The 11,650-nt window shown below is 45.8% G+C and overlaps 1 long non-coding RNA gene across 1 annotated transcript; it reads left to right on the plus strand.

Moving 5' to 3' along the window:
* The first annotated feature begins 9,365 nt into the window (after window positions 1-9,365).
* LOC116539492 lies at window positions 9,366-10,874 on the plus strand. Its single transcript, XR_004264082.1, has 2 exons — window positions 9,366-9,949; window positions 10,629-10,874. It is a non-coding gene; the product is annotated as an uncharacterized LOC116539492 (long non-coding RNA).
* Window positions 10,875-11,650: the final 776 nt, after the last annotated feature.

An 11,650-nucleotide genomic window follows, 5' to 3' on the forward strand; every position in this document is an offset into this window, starting at 1 on the left:
GAGGCTTCCTTCCATGTGAAATCTCTAGGACCAGATAATTACAGCAAACTTTTAAGGGTAGACAATCCCTGTTTTATACAGATTTTTATTCCTATACGAACATAGGAATAAAGTAAATAAAATGACCTTATAAGGCTGGTATAATCTTGATTCCCAAACTGATAAAAGACCTCATAAGAAAAGATAATTTTAGATCTCTTTCACTTATAAACATAGATGTGAAAATCCCACATAAGAGATCAATTAAATTAGTATAGTTTTGAAAAAATAAAACATCATGATCAAGTAGGGTTTGTCCTAAGAAAGCCAAGATGGTTCAACACCAGAAAAAAAGGTCAATTTAATTTACCATATTAATGGACTAACGGGGAAAAAGCACACCAAAGATTACAAAGAGACAATTCTATTGTATATAAAAATGGCTTTTGATAACATGCACGCCTATTTATCACTTTAAAAATTCTTAGACGATTAAGAATAGATGGGAACACCCTTGATAAAGCTTATCCAGCAAAAATCTCATACTTAAAGAGTAACTTTAGAGGCATTCCTTTTCATAAAAGGAATAACACAAGGATGCTTAGAATTCTACGTAGAATTTGGGGTGTGGTCAATGCAACAAGATAAGAAAAATAAATAAAGGCAGAGCAATTAGAAAGGAAGAGACAAAATTGCCATTCTGTATAGATAAGATGATCAATTCTTGACAAAATTGCCATTCTGTATAGATAAGATGATCAATTCTTGACAAAATTGCCATTCTGTATAGATAAGATGATCAATTCTTATCAGTCCTCCAAACACAGGACCCAAAGCAAAAAGACAGAAACAATGAATCTCTAGCAATCCTCCTTACGTAAATTAAAATGACAAATACTCACCAAAGCACTATCTTTTCGAAGTTGCACAGGGAAAGAAGAATGTGTATTAAATACATGAGACTGAGGCTGGCAGTGCAGGGGGCATGGGAGGGAAGTGGGAAAGACACGGGAAGTGGCTATGTGTGAATGACAGATAATGTGTGAAATCTTCCCTACTGTTGGGTACCTGAAGCCCCCAAATGTAATAAGGCAATACGATGCAGTACGGTTCACTACAATACAATGAGAAAATAAAAATCAAGTAGCCCAGAGGTGAAAACGATCCTCCGGGAAAGCCCACTGCCCACGTTACTCGTGAGAACCTGCACTTCCTTCTAAACGCGTTTTCCCGTGGCCTCGGAGTGTCCCAGCGAGGCTCCCGTCGGCCTGCGTGGCCATGCGGGACCCCCTGAACCCACTCTCCTCCGAGGTAGGGGAGGCTCCCGGGCGGGCCGGGGAGGGGCGCTGGCCGGGCGGGCGGCTTGCGACACGGCCGGGCGTCTGTGCGCCCCGAGCTACCCACGGGCCAGGCCGCCGCGCCGGGCCGGGCCGCGGAGAATGGGCCTCTCTGTGCGCGCTTGTTTGCTTTGGTTTCAAGCTGCAAAAAAAATGATTTCACACATAATTAGGGTTGTGGCAGCGAGATGGTGTTCGAGGCGCTCTTACTGGAAACATCGGGGGGAGGACAAGGGAGGGCTGTGTTCCTCTTCCAGCCGGGCGGGCGGGGGGAGGAGGAGCCGCGCGGCGCCCCGGAGGGGACAACAGGCGGCGTTCAGGGCGCAGCGGCAGCGACGGGGGCGCGGGGCCCGGGCGGGGCGTGGGGGCGGGCGGCGCGTGCGGCGCGTGCGTGGGCGTGAGTGGGCGTGCGAGGGTGTGTGCACGCGCGTGGGCGTGAGTGGGTGTGCGTGGGTGTGTGCACGCGCCTGCGCTGTGCTGCGGCGGGGGAGAATGGGGGGCCTCTCCCAACCCCAGCCCCTCCCCCGTCTCCCCAAGGCCTGTGGAGGAAGGGGGGTCCCCACAGAAAGACAAATGAGGGAGCAGGTGGAGGGTGGAGCGGGAGGCGGGGACCGGGCCCGGGCCGGAGCGGCGGAAGGACGGGTAAGGAGCTGCTGCGGGAGGGCGTGCTCTGAGACCGCACGGCCCACGTGAGGGGCCCTTGGGAACCGGGCAGCCTGGGTTCGAGCCCTGACTCCTGCTGTGTACGTTTCTGGCCTCCGGTATCTTCTTCATGAGACTAGGGCTGGAGGGACAGCCCATGAAAAAATCTGTTAAGGGAACACCAAATACCGTATCTCCCTGTCGGAGATTCACAGTGCACATTGTACACGAAAGGCACTGAGGCGTCCGTGGTAAAATAGAGCCCTGTGTTAGTTGGAATTTGTGTTGCCAAGCACCTTCCAAAACATTTAATTACAGAGCTCTCCACCCCGCTATTTTTACAGAATATCTATTAACGGCTTGTGTGTTCCAGTTAGTATTGCTGCATAATAAACCATCCCAAAACTTAGTGACACAAACCAACCGTTTTATTGTGCCCATGAATCCTGTGGATCAGAAATTCAGACAGACACGGAGGGGATGGTTTTCTATACTCCTTGATGTTTGGGGCCTCATCTTGAAGGCTGGGGGTGATCTGATGGCTTGGGCTGTCTTTGTTCGCGTTCCAGCTGTGAGTGGGACCTCAGCCAAGGCAGTGAGCTGGAACACCTTCACGTGCCTCCTGGCCAGTGCCCTCAAGCTCAGCAGCTCCTGGGGTGGTCAGACTTTTTACATGGTGGGTCAGGGCTCCAAGGTGAGCGTTCCAAGACTTCCAGGCAGAAGCTCTGTTGCCTTTTGCGACTTGGCTAGAAGTGTCAAAGCCTCTTTAAGAGAAGTATGCAGAATGGAAGAGATTGTCATGGCCATCCTTGGGAAATAGAGTCTGCCACACTCTGAGAAATGGCGGGCTAGCACTCTAAGAACCGCCAAGAACCTTTTGAAATCTGAAGTGCCACCGGGACTCGGTCCTCTGGGTCATGACCCTTAATCTGTCTTGCACACTCAGGTTCAAATAGCCAGTTCCAGCACCCCATGCTGCCCCTCTCCTGCCATGCACCGTTCATGTGGCCATAGAAAGCCCACCAGGAGGTATGATTTCACCCAGGCCAGTAAGACCCGCAGTGTCCGTGTTGCCCCAGTTCTAAAATCCTTTGGAGTCGGCTGCTCATTTCTTCCTTCTAAGAGAGGTGTGGTTGGGAAGATTTGGGCAGGGAAGGATTCACCAACTCCTGCTGAAAAGTCCTTCTCATGCCTGGTTTGGGGGGCCATTTCTCCATGACCATCTGTGATAATAAATACATGTTTCGTCTTTGTCCGCAAGTCCTGGCACAGAACTCCTAAAACCCTTGGAACTCCCCAGGTCATAAGAGTGCCTTTAGTATACTAATGAGATGACTTTTGGCTGAGGGGCTCTAAGGTAGCTTCAGGATACGGGCTAGTTGCCAGAAAGCCCAAGACATGGTTCTGTGGTTGGAACATTCAGCCCTATCACCCCTAGCCTCTCATCTAGGGAGGGGAGAGGGGCTGGAGATTGAATCTGATCACCAATGGCCAGTGATGTAATCAATCTTGCCTATGTAATGAAACCACCATGAAAACCCATAAACAATGCGATTTGGAGAACTTCCCAGTTGGTGAATGCATTTACAAGCTGGGAGAATGGTGGACCTCACCCCAACTCCGTAGGGACAGAAGCTTCTGTGTTTGGGACCCTCCCAGACCTCTCCCTATGCACCTCTTCATCTGGCTGTTCATTTCTAGCCTTTATAATATTCTTTATAATAAACTTATAATAGTAAGTTAGGTGCTTCTCTGAGTTCTAAGGACCATTCTTGCAAATCTTGGAACCTAAGGAGGGGATCATGGGAACTTTAGCTGGTCAGTCAGAAATACAAGTGGCCTGGGACTTGGGATTGTTGTCTGAAGTTGGCGACAGTCTTGTGGTACTGTGCCCTTAACCTGTGGGGTGTGCATTAACTCTGTGTAATAGAGTTACCTCTAACTCTGTGCTAACTCTGGGTGTCAGAGTTGAATTGAATTATAGGACACCCAGTTGGTGTCCAAAGAGTTGGAGTATTGGTTGTTCTGAAGAAAGAATCCACACATTTGGTATCAGAAGTATTGTGAACCAGGCACAGTGACTCACACCTGTAATCCCAGCACTTTGGGAGGCCAAGGCGGGTGGATCATCTGAGGTCAGGAGTTTGAGACCAGCCTGGCCAACATAGCAAAACTTTGTCTCTACTAAGAATACAGAAATTAGCTGTGCATGGTGGCATGTGCCTGTAATCCCAGCTACTCAGGAGGCTAAGGCAGGAAACGGAGGTTGCATTGAGCTGAGGTCACGCCACTGCACTCCAGCCTGGGTGACAGAGTGAGACTCCATCTCAAAAAAAAAAAAAAAAGTATTGTGAATAAAAATGGCTCATGCCACCCCACATTCCTTGTCCAGTTTTCCCCACTTCTGAATCCATGTTCTTTCTCACAGAACTTCCTTTTGAATCAACCAAACTAGACACAGCAGTAGTGACCAGCATAATTTATGCCAGCTATTGAAAAGAGTGTGGCACACACAGGAAGAGAAGTCAGCTTAGAGTTGAAGGGTGAAGGGAGGTTAGCTAGGTGGAGTGGTGAGGTGGGGAGGAGAATGTTCTGGATGTGGGGAACCTCCTGAGGTGGCGAGGGATAGGACAAACTCAAGGCACCAGAGCCCCGGTTGTGGTTGGGGTACGGAGAACGGTGGTGAAGATGTGAGATGAGGCACTTGAGGTAGGCCGTCTGAAGCCTTATAGATCCTGAAGCTTTTGGATTTTATCCTGAGTAAGCAGAAATAGGCAAGTTTCATTTTGGAAAGCCCCCTGTGGCTGTTGCTGAAGAGTGGATGTGAGGGCGATGTGGACAGCTGGGAGCTTACTTCAGAGTGGACATAGGTTGGGAAGAAGTGGATGGCTCAGACAGATATTTAGGGGGCAGGGCCTGGCTTAGGTGCCCACGTAATGCTTTCTCCGTTGGAGAGCATCCTAGAGAAGATTCCAGTTTAGGATGAGAAGATGAAGACTTTGGTTCAGGGAATGCTGACTTTGAGCTACTTCTGAGATGTAATTGTCAAGGAATTAGTTGGATATCGGGATTGGAATTCACAGAAGAGGCTCAGGCTCAAGAAGTAACCATGTGACTGGGCATCCTGTAAACGGTGAGTGAAAGACGTGGACAGGGTGACCTTGCCCAGGGACTGGGCACAGGGAGAGCAGAAGGGGACCTGGTTGTGAGGAGGTGCCTCATGACATATGAGAATTCTAAGTGAATACTCTTAGCTTAAGAGCCTCAACGATATCGCAGATGTAACCCAGTTACCAAATCTGAAGAGAGCCAGCTGAGTCTCTGGTCATCTAGCTGGTGCCATGTGAGAGCATGAACCAACCTCCCCCAGGGCGTCTCTGCCCCTCCCCTTCTATGGAGAGAGAGGAGGTGGTATAAGGGGAGAGTCTCTTGGTGAGAGGTGGGAGCCCCTGGGGACTGAAAGATCAGGAGAGGTCTGGGCCTCGGCCAAGTTTGGAGAATCCTGCCAAGTTAAAAATCAATAAATTCCAAAACATGCTTATAGAGATAGTGGCAAATGTTAAGAACTTTGAAATTTGGAAATAACTTCAAATTTATAGACAACATGCAAAAACAGAACGAGCACAAACACACCTGTAACCCTTTACCCAAATTCACCTACTGTCAACGTTTTAGCAACATGCCTTACCATTCACCCTCTCTGTTCATCTTTCTATCTTCATCTATCTACCTATCATCCATCTGTGTATCCATGTATCTATCTATCTAATGCACCTCCATCTGTTGTCTGATTTCTTTCCCGAGCGATTTGAAGGGAAGTTACATACCTCATTGTCTTTACCCCTAAGTATTTCAGTGTGTATTTCCTAAGAAGGAGGTTCTTACACATAATCGTAGTGCAGTTATAAACCTAGGTAAATTTAACATTGACACAGTGCCTTTTCTCAGATCTACCATTTGTATTCCAGTTTTGTCATTGAACCCAGTCATATATTTTTTAAATAGTTTTTTCCCTCTACTATGTAGGATTCAGCCTAGGGTCAAGGTTTAAATGTCATGTCTTTTTAGCTTTCTTTGTGTCATAGGGCCTTGACGGTTTTGCAGGAATACAGCCGTCTCCTCTTTCCTAACTGAAGGGTCTTCCTTTGTGCTTGTCGGGTGTTTCCTTATGATCACATTGGGGTTGTATTCTTGTCTGGAAGACTGCGAAGGTGACACTGTGTCCTTCTCAGGGTCTCACATCTGGAGGCACTGGATGCCCCTCTGTCTCTCACTGATGATGTGAATTTTGATCTCTTGGTCTAGGTGTCGTTCAATATTTTTTCATTGTATAGTCATTATTTTCTCGCTTGCAGTAATAAACAATCTATGAGGACATACCTTAATATCATGTAAATATCTTGTTCTCGTCAAAACTTCCTCCTAGATTTAGCATCCACTGATGCTTCTTGTCTGATCCAGTCTTTACTGTGAGAGTTGCAAAATGATGATTCTGCGATTCCAATGATGATGAAAGTTGTGATTTTGTCATTCCGATTTCCCTCAGTATTGTACTGTAATTGAGTCTTCCTGTCTCCTATTTATTTATTCATCTATTTATTATTACCATGGGCTCATGAGTTCCTGTTTTTACAGTTGTTTATATCTCATTGCTCTACTTAATTATTTTGGTGCTCATATTGCCCTAGTTTTCATCAGTAAGCATCCCTTCAAGCTGGGGCTCATGTCCTTATGATGTTCCCATCATTTTTTTCAGCACTTACTTTCTACCATAACAAAATGTTCCAGGCTTATTTTGTACCAACTCTCCCTAAAACTAACCATTTTTTTTGAGGAGTCTTGGTTCCTTTTAATGGAGTCTAATACACTCAGAGTCTATTAGACTCCACTAAAAGGACATACGGACTAAAGGGACATAAGACATTAGAGACTCAGACTGAGGTCTGGGCAGCAGTAATAATACTACTATTGGAGTGGCTTTGCTTCTCGGAGTTGTGGTGGATTTAAAACACTGATATGCCTGAGTAGTTTTATAACAATACCACATGGGGCCGGGCGTTGTGGCTCAAGCCTGTAATCCCAGCACTTTGGGAGGCTAAGGTGGGTGGATCACTTGAGGTTAGATGTTTGAGACCAGCCTGGCCAACATGAAAATCCTGTCTCTACTGAAAAAAAAAAAAATTAGCTGGGCTTGGTGGCACGTGCCTGTAGTCCCAGCTACTCGGGAGGCTGAGGTAGGAAAATCGCTTGAACCCAGGGGTTGGAGTTACAGTGAGCTGAGATCGTGCCACTGCACTCCAGCCTGGGTGACAGAGTGAAACTGTGTCTCAAAAAAAAAAAAAAATAGTAGAATGGTGCTATCTGAAGAGAATGATAGGATTTATAAAACCATATTATTTCATAGTGCACAATGGTTCTGTGCTGGGACATGGAAGCTGAGTAAAGATTGTTGTCTTCTATCCATCCTGACAGTAGGAATCTGTGACTGTAGGAAACCATTATTATGGGGTATTAATGAGGTCCTTGGGCTCAGTTGGAACGTTGGAAACCCACTCAGGAACGTGATTGGTGGAGGTTTGGGAAGATGTCCTAACACTGACTGGTGTTTTGCCCGCCCTGCACTCTGCATTAATCTCTAATAGCTGTCAGCAGGAGATTAAAACTGCCACTTTTTTTGGTCATGTAACAGGCATTGTGGTTTGGCATGGAAAACAAAGTCCCTCTGGGGACATATAACTTCATATTTGCCAGCATTTATATGAAAGAAGATGAAGTATTTGTAATAAGAAATCAAATTGGTTTACTATCCAGACACATAAACCATAGAATACCAAAGAGAATGAAGATGAACAGAAAGAATTCATATCTTAGAGCTGGACTGTGCCTTGGGGGCCGACTCCTCACTTCTTTCTGTTTAGGAGAACCTGAGTCTCCCATGGGGGAAGGTGGGGAGCATGCCCAGCCTCACACATGGACAGCAGAGCTGGATCTAGAACCAGGCGAGCTTTTTCTAGAGGTCACATAGTCTAAGCCTCAGGGTCCTTCATCCATAAAATGGGCACATGGTACTCACTCCCAGTTATGGCTCTGACTTCTTCTGGCCACCCTGGTTCTCCAGAACACATCAGCAAAGGCACGCCCTCCTCTTGGGCACGCCGTTTCCTCTGAATCTCTTGGTACTTCCTTCTTCTGACAAACCGGGTGTGAAGAGGCTCCAAGGCCCATTGACTTCCCTCACTCTCTCAGAACCTACGCCAGTCTCAGCAGAACGCAGTCACCGTGGACCCTGGGGCAACTCACTCAGCTTCTCTAAGCACTAAATCATTTCCTTTTTGAAAATGCGTAATGCAACCTCACCTGCTGACTTCAAAGTGTAGTGAGGATCAGAATGTGATAATGTATGCCAGAGTGTCTGGAGTTTGAATGGACTTAAGTAAGAAGCAGGACGGTTTGAACCCTTCCTCGGACACTTTGCCTCTGCTTTGCATTTGAGACTGTAGCAATCAATATATACCAGGACAGCTACAGTCTGTGGTAACAGCCTTGAGGATATGAATCTGGGACACCCAAATCACTAAATCCACAATTTCTGCCTCTGTTGGAAGAGCAATCAATGGCAGTAACCAAGCAAAGATCACGCTTTGGGGGCCTCTCCACAACTCTGCGTTCCAGAGTGTTTCTGTCCAATTGTGTGCTTTGACATCAGTGTCTCTTAACTAGAGACCCCGAAACGAGGGATGGATCCTATCCGGAAGATTTCGAGGTAGTCTTTTTGGAAGTGGACGCTGGCTCCTTGTCTCTAAAATCTACCTCTTGTTTTTGAATACCTATTCTCGGTCCCCTCAGGCCCACAAGGCCAGCACTCTCAAAGAGACCCTGAAGCTCCAATGGCCTCGCCCTCCGTTAGACTGACCTCCAAATTGTATTTCGGTTGCCTGTTGAGAGTTTCGGGCTATGAAATTAGAGCATGGTAGTAGGTTCAAGCATTCCCTCAAGGGTAACCTTGAAGTCCCCTGAACCTTTGAGTCTAAGGTGTCACTATGGAGAGAGTGATGCTGGTTATAACCAGCGGCTTGTTGTGGGTGTAGATGTTGGCACTCATTTAAAAAGGCATTAAAAACACAGAAGTAACAGATGCCCTGTGATGGTTAATATTAAATGTCAACTTGGTTGAAGGATGAAACACATTGTACCAGGGTGTGTCTGTGAGGGTGTTGCCAAAGGAGATTAACATTGGAGTCAGTGGACTGGGACAGCAGACCCACCCTCAGTCTGGGTGGGCACCATCTAATCAGCTGCCAGTGAGGCTGGGATAAATGCAGGCAGGGGAACGTGGAAGGACCGGACTGACCATAGGCATGGCCTCAGACTCCTGACCTCGTACCATCCCGCCTTGGCCTCCTGAAGTGCTGGGATTGCAGGTGTGAGCCACTGTGCCCAGCCTCAGACTTCCTTTTCTTGTTTGTTCAGAGATAAAAAGGGAAAGCCGAGATGCATTTTTCTACCTTATCAATTCTTAGGCAGTTTATCATTTTGTAATTAATTAGACAGCAAAGCGCAAATACAATTTTAAAAATATATCGAAGATATTCGTACTCTAAAAGTATTTTGAAGTCTGCTTGTGACTAAACTTCATTGAATCTAGGTCAGGGTGACACACTCAAATGCCCACAAGGACTGTGCAAGAAAAACAACTGAGCAAGTTTGACATTCGATGACTTCTGGAACTCTCGGTGTGAGAGGTGCAATGGGGAGTGCTGGAGACTGTGGAAAACGAAGGGATTAGCTGTGTCTAAAGGGGAAGTCACTTCTCAACTTCAACATAGTGTTTGGTTTTGTTTTATTTCAGGAAGAGGCCAGAATTTTGTATTTTCATTTGAAGTCTCTTAATCCATACTTGTTGATCTATAGTTCAGGAGTATGTGGGTCAAGAAAAACTGGTTGTGGGCAACGTTTGGCTCTCAGGTTGCCAGTCTGAGATACCTTATCAAGTAGGAAAAGTTGAAATAGAGCTTGGCAGAAGGGGGCGAATGCACAGGGCGTTCTGGAAGAATATCTGGAGGGCTTGGTAAGGGACAGGATGCAAAGGGAAGAAGAGCCTGAAGGCCTGGGAGCACTCAGGATTGTGGAAAACTTGCTGTGGTGAAAGGAGTGCCAGTGTGTGTATGTGTGTGTATGTGTGTGTATATGTGTGTGTGCATATGTGTGTGTGCGTGTGTGTGAACCTGTGTGTATGTGTGTGCGTGTGTGTATGTATGTGCGTGTACGTGTGTGTATGTGTGTGCGTGTATGTGTGTGTGTGCGTGTATGTGTGTGTGCGTGTATGTGTGTGTGTGTCTGTGTGTGTGTGTGTGTGTATGTGTGTGTGTATGTGTGTGTGCGCTGGGAGGGGATCTGTAGCCAGGGCGGGCAGGGAATAAGAGGAAAATGAGTTCAATTTTAACAGATAGGACTTGAGAGGTCATGACTGGGAATATACAGAGGAAAGGACAAGGAAGATGAAATTAACCTTAAACTCAATATGTGCCTACAGCATTACGGAGCTGCATGTGATATATGATCCGATTGGGTGTCTGCATGATCAAGGAGGCATTTGTCTTTACTCTGTTGTGTGGATTGTGCTCTATTCTGGATATCACTTTAAAAATGCTCTTTTTTCTTAAATTACAGTAGCAATATGTATTCATTGCAGAAAATTAAGAAAATGCTGAAATTGAGAGAAGGAAAATTGCCTGTAATCTTAGCTCCTATAATAACTATTGATGGCTTCATATATATCCATCTAGTCCTTTTTCCTATGCATATGTACTTAAATACTTCACAAAATTGGAATCATAGCATAAATACTACATTACAATCTGCTTTTTCCACTAACACGTCTTGGACATTTCCACATATCAATAAAATAATCTGCCACAGCTTGATTTTTCATGGTTATTTTGGCATTAATTTCATTTGATGGAAATATCAAAATTTATACCTAGTAGCCTACTGTTGAAAACATGCTGCTTCTCTGCCATGAACGATGTCATCTCTAATGCTAAATCTTGGCACGTATGCCGGGTTATTTTCTTAGGATAAACTTCCAGTAAGGACAGTTGTCAGGGCTATCAAAGGACGAGGACACTAGCGAAAGCTTGGAACAAAAAGCGGGATTTACTGTTTGTAAAGTAAGAAAATTTTGCTTTGAGGCAGTCTTTCTGAACAAAACAAAAGTTTGAGGGAAGCATGGAATTCAAGGATTAATGGAATTTCAGGAGTGAGCATTAAGATTTTGGCTGACCTTAAATTGAAGAGGTGTGGTTATTAGAATACAGCTATTGCTGATTGGATGGCAGAAGCATGCAGCGATCTCTGATTGGTTGACTTTGAGACTCATGTGCGATGTATGATTGGCTGATTGAGGAGCATGAATTTCAGTGTGAGGCTGAAGACAAGGTAGCCCGTCAGGTTTTAAATCCTTTGTGCTGCTTAGTTGTTACCATGGCTGAAGAGGAAATAGTCTTTTCTTAGAAAAGAGCGACTTTTAATTTTCAAGTCAAAGGGCCGTATTGCCAAACTGTTGGCACTATATTTAAAGCAACATATGCACAGACTTAAAAAAAAAAACCCTCCAGAAGGGATTGATACGGGTGGGAAGACTGGAAGCCTTGCTGTAGGAGGGAAAGTGTGAGGAAGGTGGTGTTGACTAG

This window comes from Sapajus apella, unplaced genomic scaffold, assembly GCF_009761245.1.
Source record: "Sapajus apella isolate SASKATOON/1434 unplaced genomic scaffold, GSC_monkey_1.0 scaffold129, whole genome shotgun sequence".
Taxonomy (NCBI): domain Eukaryota; kingdom Metazoa; phylum Chordata; class Mammalia; order Primates; family Cebidae; genus Sapajus; species Sapajus apella.